General features: G+C 43.6%; 1 long non-coding RNA gene across 1 annotated transcript; it reads left to right on the forward strand.

The window, feature by feature from the left end:
• The first annotated feature begins 1,193 nt into the window (after nt 1-1,193).
• LOC118363133 (uncharacterized) lies at nt 1,194-8,442 on the forward strand. The gene is made up of 5 exons (XR_004821358.2): nt 1,194-1,266; nt 7,376-7,494; nt 7,641-7,798; nt 7,937-7,979; nt 8,228-8,442. It is a non-coding gene; the product is annotated as an uncharacterized LOC118363133 (long non-coding RNA).
• The last annotated feature ends 511 nt before the right edge of the window (nt 8,443-8,953 follow it).

Below are 8,953 nucleotides of genomic sequence, written 5' to 3' on the forward strand. Positions count from 1 at the left end.
AGCCCTGTTCCCTCACCTCCCTCAGGCTGTTGAAATAGGATTTCACTGCTGTAGTATCCTTCCGTCCGCTAACCTTCTTCCTCCTCCCGGCCTCCATGCATCCCTGGCCTTTCATCCTCAACTTGGGCTAATCTCTGAGGCTTTTCCTCTTCTGCTCCTCATCACTCAGCCATTTTATAAGTAATTTACCCCCTCATGTCCTGAAGTGTGTGTGTGTGTGTGTGTGTGTGTGTGTGTGTGTATGTGTGTGTGTGTGTGATTATACACCGAGTGTACAATACATGAGGACCATGACTTAGACAGACCAGGTGAATCCAGGTGAAAGCTATGATCCTTTATTGATGTCACTTGTTAAATCCACTTAAATCAGTGTCGATAAAGGGGAGGAGGCGAATTGAGGCTGTTCTGAGAGCAAAAGGGGGTGCAACTCAATATTAGGAAGGTGTTTTGTACACTCTGTGTATATGCGTGTGTGTGTGTACTTACGCAATAAGTGTGATGGTGTTAGAACATCATGTCTGAAAAAATGTAGTGAGTTCAGGGTATGATTGGCACATAATGGCCATTGCCATTTGCCACAGTCTAAAAGAGTTACATTTTGCGGTTGTAAATGCATTTTCTTTGTATCTAATAATTTACTACAGAGAAATGTTTTATTGTGGTAAATGGTAGTAGCTCAATGCAGATATAGTGTTCACCAGTATTGTTGTAAAATGCACATGGAGTTACCAAGTGGGCATTCAACATTCAACATGCATTTTCAATTGTGTTTCTGTGAAATACACTGAAAAGTCCATCGGTGTACCGTTGCTATCCACAAAGCATATTGTCCTTTTGTTGTGACACAATAGCGCTTTCTCTTCTCTTCTGCTAGCATTCATCCTCCCCCTCAAGGTCTATAACTACGCTGGTGAGCAGACACAGAGAGAGGTGCTTGGTCCGCCCAGGAGCAGCCTATTGGCTACGTCTCATCTGGGCAACCAATCACCACCGGTTTACCTTCATGATCCAGCCACTGCCTGCCTAGGAAAAGCACTATAGCCAATAACTGTGATATCAGAGCTTACTCTTCCACCTGTAATGTCAGTCCGCCTGAGTGCTTGTGACTAGAAGTGCCCCAATGGCTCCTCTCTCTCCTAGGAAATTAGCAGTCTCTACATCTACTGCCAATAACTATTATTTTATCCCTCCCTACAGACCTTTCAACTCTCATTCTGCCAGAGACAAAGTGAGGGGGAGAGAAACCGAGAGGGAAGTGAGAGCGAGGTGAGGGAGGGGAGAGAGGGTAGCTAACATGTTTCTCAGGTTCGTCTTCACATTGTGCTGGGGAGGGCAGAAGAGGGACCGTGAACCCCCATTCATCTTCAATGTCAGTTGGTTTTCTATACAGGATTTTATCAGACACTCAGACGAGTGTCCCTCAACAGGGGAAGTTTTAAAAACAGACATTGTATGGAATGACCTCATTTTAGAATGTTATAATAAAGCTTTTCTTTTTTTTTCTTCTTCCTCTTACTGGCTGACAAGCCCACTGGTTGAAGCTCAATGAGAAAGCTCCTCTGATAACTGCAGACAGTCCTTGTACATTTTCACTGTCGTGCATTATCAAGAGATACACAGTATGTGGTGGCTGTCATTAAAAACAGCATAAAGCAGTTATGTCTTTCCTTTTAGGGATTGAGACCGTCATCGTTAATGTGATAAAACACCTGAGAAAATGAAAGCAATGGATTAAATGGACACAGAGACTTGTGCGTTATTGCTTTGGGATATACTCATAAAAGTAATTGGTTTCAGTTATTGATTTCAGTTATTAATAGCAGCAAGGGCCAACAAACTGTTTAGGGTAAACATTTGGGTGCCCATATTCACATCAGAGTAGGAGTGCTGATCTAGGATCAGCTTCCCCCTCATATTTGTTATGATCTTTAAGGCAGAACTGATTCCTTCTCAGTCTCTGAGACTTTGTGATTATGGGCCTTGGTCCTCAAGATATTTCTTATGCGAAAGTTCCAAGTTCGTATTGAACATAGAAAACCATTACTATGCAAAAGAGCAGTTCAGCGGTTGAGGAAGCCATGTGCCAAGTCATGAGGCTGACTTTGTGAACGGAATTAGTTCATTGGAGTAGCATTCCATGATAGTGACAATAAAGAAAAACCTCTTTGTTTGTTCTTACTGACAAGAAAATTCTAAACAAATAACTGCACTGTGTGCAAGGTGGGTCACTCCCAAGATGACTTCAAAACAGATTTGGTGTGCAGCAGTTTAGCAAAAACAGCATCCAAAGTATGCCTATCTTTGGATTGCAGCCTGCATTTGAGTCGGGCAAAAGAAGGGAGCACAAAAGAATGCTTGATCTGATTGAAATGCTCTTTATGGTTGCAGTTGATCCATTGTCATATTCCCACCCACTAAGTCCACTGCCTTAAAGGACAAATCCACACATAAAAAGGTATTTATTTCATTAGTCCACTGTTGATACAGTGCCAAAATGTTTGGCATTTTAGCAGTCAAGTCTTCAACATATTGGACTTTCGGGAAGCAAAGTATCACTTGCGCATGATGATCAGTTTTGCATTTAACACTTTTCCTTTAAAACTGTAGACTTGGGAATATGAAAATGGAGAAATGTCATTCATCGGGAGTTCTTCAATCAGATCTTGGCATCCAAAGGATCTCGTGGAGCTCAGATTGAGATATGAAAGACTGAAAGACTCTGCTGGCCAAGAGGAGCCGGTCTTCTGTAGCAGAGGATATGGAGATGAGTGCTTTGCGATCTCTACAAGACCAAACAATCCCTCAAAGATGCAAATATATGGGGATACACCTCATGGTTTATGCATTATTGTATGATGTTATTACACGAGCAGGTAGCTTGTTACAAATGACAACGTCGGATACACATCTGTGCATGCAAGGAAACAAGAAATGTTTTAAATAGAACAATGAAATACTGATTAATCTATTTGATATGAAGTGAAATGGAACTAGAAATGTTCATCCTTCCCCTGGTTTCTCCCTCCGAGTCACTTGTGCTATTTTGGGATGTGAGCGCAAACCTGGAACATTTGGTTTTTCATTTGAAATTCATTGCAACATTCAATTTAACCATATCAAATGTTAATACCCTCGTATGCTTGTAATTTCATCCATTCTGCACATACTAATTCATCTTGTGAAGTGATTCATTATTTAGACTTTAATCACACTCGTTTGATCGTTCTTCACAGTGTGCCACCAGATCATAACAATAAGATAGGATTAGTCTCAAATGGCACCCTCTGTTTCCTGTATAAAGGCACTATTTTTGACCAGAGCCCTGGTCACAAGTAGTGCTGTAACGCTCGTCGGAAGAAGTGGACCAAGGTGCAGCGTGGTACGGGTTCATGATACTTTATTTAATCGGAACACCAGACAAAACAACAAAAGAACAACGAACCGAAGGCTACACAGAGCTAACAAAAAACAACATCTCACAACCTAAGGTGGCAAAACATGCTGCCTAAGGATGATTCCCAATCAGAGACCGCGATAGACAGCTGTACCTGATTGAGAACCATACCCGGCCAAAACATAGAAACACAAAACATAGAATTAAAGAACATAGAATTACCACCCAAATCAGTACCCCCAAAGGTGCGGGCTCCGGCCGCAAAACCTGAACCTATAGGGGAGGGTCCGGGTGGGCATCTCTCCGGGGTGGCGGCTCTTGTGCAGAATGTAGACACCGCTCCCCCTCTGGCTCACCCCACGTTGGTGGCGCCCCTGGTGCGGGGACCCTCGTCGCCGACCCCGGACTGGGGACCCTCGCCGCTGGCCCCGGACTGGGGACCCACATCGCCGGCCCCGGACTGGGGACCGTCACTGGAGGCTTCGTGCCATGGATCATCACTGGAGGCTGCGTGCCATGGATCATCACTGGAGGCTGCGTGCCATGGATCATCACTGGAGGCTGCGTGCCATGGATCATCACTGGAGGCTGCGTGCCATGGATCATCACTGGAGGCTTCGTTCATGCAGCAGGCACAGGACTCACCAGGCTGGAGAGACAACCTGGAGGCCTGGTGCGTGGAGCAGGCGCAGGATATATTGGGCCGTGGAGCTGCACCGGAGGTCTGGAGCGCAGAGCTGGCACAACCCGTCCTGGCTGGATGCTCACCCTAGCCCGGCAACTGCGGGGTGCTGGCACGGGACGTGCTGGGCTGTGGAGACGGACCGGAGACACAGTGGGCAGAGCCGGTGCAGGATATCCTGGGCCGTAGAGACGCACTGGAGGCCAGGAGTGCTGAGCCGGCCCCATCCGTCCTGGCTGGATGCCCACTCTAGCCCGGCCATGCAGGGAGCTGGGATATAGCGCACCGGGCTGTGAACGCGCACTGGAGACTACTTGACTCCCCGGCTGCCTCTCGTGTCTGCTTCGTTGCTGTGACTCCTGGTATCGTTGTAGTTCCTCCCTCGCTACTTCTGCCTGTTTCCATGGCAGGGTTTTGTCCCCTGCCATAACCTGCTCCCATGTCCAAGATGTCCTCCACTCTCTCTTCTCCCGGGCCCAGGATCCCTGCTCCTCCTGGCCACGCTGCTTGGTCCTTTGGTGGTGGGAAGTTCTGTCACGACCGTCTGAAGGAGAAGTAGACAAAAGCGCAGCGTGGTGAGCGTACATTTCTCTTTACTTGAATGAATGTCGTCAGCAAAACAAGAAACAAAGAAAACGACCGTGAAGCTTACGAGGGCTATAGTGCCACTAACGAAGGCAACTTCCCACCACCTAAGGTGGCAAAACATGCTGCCTAAGTATGATTCCCAATCAGAGACAACGATAGATAGCTGTCCCTGATTGAGAACCATACCCGGCCAAAACATAGCAACACAAAATATAGAAATAAAGAACATAGAATGCTCAACCAAATCACACCCTGACCAAAACAAATAGAGACATAAAAAGGCTCTCTAAGGTCAGGGCTTGACAAGTGCACTATGAAGGAAATAGGGTGTCATTATGGACCTAGGCATAGAAATAGGCTGCACGTGTCAGTAGTCATTTTCACGTGTGGGTTGAAAACAAAGACTAAGGAAGATGAGACGACTCGTATAGTCTGCCTTGACAAAACGGAACTTCAGATATTATAGTTGGGCAGTCATCACAGCTCACATTTTGCTAAATCTTTGCGTAGGAGGATAGAGTTGAAGGAGGTGCCACATGTTGTACATGGCATTGGAGCCACCTTATATGAATGTATACGATCATATAATACATGGCAACAACACATCTCTTTTTCACAGTTCACCAAATAACAAACGCCCACCCTAAAGCTAAGAGTAAGGATCAGATTTTTGTTTCAGTTACAAATGCAAATAAATCCAGTAGATGCAGTAAGTAAAAATACTTTAAAGTACTACTTAAGTCGTTTTTTTAGGGTATCTGTAGTTTACTATTTATATATTTAACAACTTTTACTTCACTAGATTCCTAAATAAAATAAATATACTTTTTACTCCATACATTTTCCCATAACACCCCAAAGTACTAATTCCATTTCGAATGCTTAGCAGGACAGGAAAATGGTCCGATTCAGGAGAGCATCCCTGGTCATCCCTACTGCCTCTGATCTGGCAGACTCACTAAACACATGCTTAGTTTGTAAATGATGTCTAGTGTTGGAGTATGCCCCTGGCTATCCATAAATGTAAAAACAAGGAAATGGTGCCGTTTGGTTTGCTTAACATAAGGAATTTGAAATGACTTATACTTTTACTTTTGATAAGTATATTTGAGCAATTACATGTACTTTCATTGTTTTATTTATTTATTTCACCTTTATTTAACCAGGTAGGCAAGTTGAGAACAAGTTCTCATTTACAATTGCGACCTGGCCAAGATAAAGCAAAGCAGTTCGACAGATACAACGACACAGAGTTACACATGGAGTAAAACAAACATACAGTCAATAATACAGTATAAACAAGTCTATATACAATGTGAGAAAATGAGGTGAGAAGGGAGGAAAAGGCAAAAAAGGCCATGGTGGCAAAGTAAATACAATATAGCAAGTAAAACACTGGAATGGTAGTTTTGAAATGGAAGAATGTGCAAAGTAGAAATAAAAATAATGGCGTGCAAAGGAGCAAAATAAATCAATTAAATACAGTTGGGAAAGAGGTAGTTGTTTGGGCTAAATTATAGGTGGGCTATGTGCAGGTGCAGTAATCTGTGAGCTGCTCTGACAGTTGGTGCTTAAAGCTAGTGAGGGAGATAAGTGTTTCTAGTTTCAGAGATTTTTGTAGTTCGTTCCAGTCATTGGCAGCAGAGAACTGGAAGGAGAGGCGGCCAAAGAAATAATTTGTTTTGGGGGTGACTAGAGAGATATACCTGCTGGAGCGTGTGCTACAGGTGGGAGATGCTATGGTGACCAGCGAGCTGAGATAAGGTGGGACTTTACCTAGCAGGGTCTTGTAGATGACATGGAGCCAGTGGGATTGGCGACGAGTTTGAAGCGAGGGCCAGCCAACGAGAGCGTACAGGTCGCAATGGTGGGTAGTATATGGGGCTTTGGTGACAAAACGGATTGCACTGTGATAGACTGCATCCAATTTGTTGATTAGGGTATTGGAGGCTATTTTGTAAATGACATCGCCAAAGTCGAGGATTGGTAGGATGGTCAGTTTTACAAGGGTATGTTTGGCAGCATGAGTGAAGGATGCTTTGTCGCGAAATAGGAAGCCAATTCTAGATTTAACTTTGGATTGGAGATGTTTGATATGGGTCTGGAAGGAGAGTTTACAGTCTAACCAGACACCTAAGTATTTGTAGTTGTCCACGTATTCTAAGTCAGAGCCGTCCAGAGTAGTGATGTTGGACAGGCGGGTAGGTGTAGGTAGCGATCGGTTGAAGAGCATGCATTTAGTTTTACTTGTATTTAAGAGCAATTGGAGGCCATGGAAGGAGAGTTGTATGGCATTGAAGCTTGCCTGGAGGGTTGTTAACACAGTGTCCAAAGAAGGGCCGGAAGTATACAGAATGGTGTCGTCTGCGTTTTGATGCTTAAGTATATTTAAAACCAAATACTTTTATACTTTTACTCATGTAGTGTAAAAGGGTGACTTTCAATTTTACTTTAGTCGTTTTCTATTAAGGTATCTTTACTTTTACTCAAGTATGACAATTGGGTACCTTTTCCACCAGTAGATGTGACTACCGAATAATGCTCTCTCCGATGCCATATGTAGTGTAAGCTATTGAAAAACATGTGCATATCATATTTTGTGTAGTGGAAGACTTATACTTATGAGAAGGTATACAGTAGTTATGTACATACAGTGTTAACAGATGATTTCTTCTTCAGATGATCGATGCACCTCTCCTCTCTATCCTTAGTTCAGGAACACTAACAGAGAAACACTGACAAGTGGGCTTCAACCGTCACAGTACGAAAGTTACAAACCAGCACTAGTCTCACCGAGGAGCCCCACAAACAGTCTGCGCGCTGTCTGGAGGTAAGACTAGATCCCCTATCTTTGCATGTAATCAAATACTCACAAACCTTTTTATACCTAACCGCCCCCCGTCTCCATCTCCTCATCTCTCTAAGAAGAAGCCACATTAAAAGATATGTAAGCAACTGAAATGTAAATGCATTTAGGGCTGAAATCCATTTAAGGAGTTTAAGCAGTGCAGTAAAGAGTCCTCTGGGCGCCGTTAAAAGGGCCTCTGGCGCCTGAATGTACAACACGTCAGTAACATCAGGCTGCTGCTTACCCCTGATATACTGCATTATGGATGTGCATCAGTTTGCCTACTGTAAGTTCCACTCATCATCTATTCATGTGTAAATGTGTAAATTCCCAATCTGGCCATCAAACCATCACGGTCTCTAATAATCCCCAGTTTACAATTGGCTCCTTCATCCCCCTCCTCTCCCCTGTAACTATTCCCCAGGTCCCTGCTGCAAGTGAGAATGTGTTCTCAGTCAACTTACCTGGTAAATAAATAAATGCACATGTTGGTGGGGTGTGTGTGTATGGACACGTGTGCATGTAGACAACACATGAGTATTTATACACATGCGCACGCAAACACAAAGACGGAGGTTTCACACACACTCATTATACAGTGGTTCCGAATCGTGTGTGAGTGTTCTACCACAGATCATATGTGCTGTACAGTGTGGAAATATAGCAGGTCGCTAACAGTCTTGTATTCACTCCCTTCCCCTGGGGCCTGGGGTAGACTGTAAGTGATGCCCCCATAGCCTGTCTGTCTGATGGGCATGCATGACACAACTCTGCTGGCTGGACAGAATGAACGGAGACACAAACACACCAGAGATGTGGGAGATAGTCGCTGTCCCTGGTGCTGAAATCCCAGAGGATCTTAAGTGTTTTTGGTCTAACTAATATTGCTATGTTTGTTTCAATAAATATTCAAAAAGATTTATAATAAAACACATCTATGAAAGAACAAAATGAGTCTGCTAAACCTTTGAACAAATGTTTTTTTTATTAAAAAGATTAAACTAAACACCCAAAAATGTAGTTGATGTTCAAATAAAGACACAGTAGAATACTTGAGTTTTTGAAATAAGGGTTCACATTCTGAACAGATTGAAATACTTTATTAAACCGGGGCCGTGACACTCAAGGAGGCTACAGAATTCCTTCTGATTTTTTTTCAGCTGAAAAAAAAATCACATTTTCAATATTGCCTTTAAGTTGTATTTGTTGGTTCAAATACATCAGCGCTTCAAGGATGCATTTCAGAAGCAAACAACCATTTGTACAGGCAAAGGCAAACAAATCCATCTGTGACCGTTTGAAAAACACAAATCATGAATGTGTCTCACGTTCTGACCTTAGTTCCTTTGTTTTGTCTTTGTTTTAGTATGGTCAGGGCGTGAGTTGGGGTGGGCAGTCTATGTTCTTTTTTTCTATGATTTGGGATTTCTGTGTTTGGCCT

This window comes from Oncorhynchus keta, chromosome 30 (genome assembly GCF_023373465.1).
Source record: "Oncorhynchus keta strain PuntledgeMale-10-30-2019 chromosome 30, Oket_V2, whole genome shotgun sequence".
NCBI classification, from domain to species: Eukaryota; Metazoa; Chordata; class Actinopteri; order Salmoniformes; family Salmonidae; genus Oncorhynchus; species Oncorhynchus keta.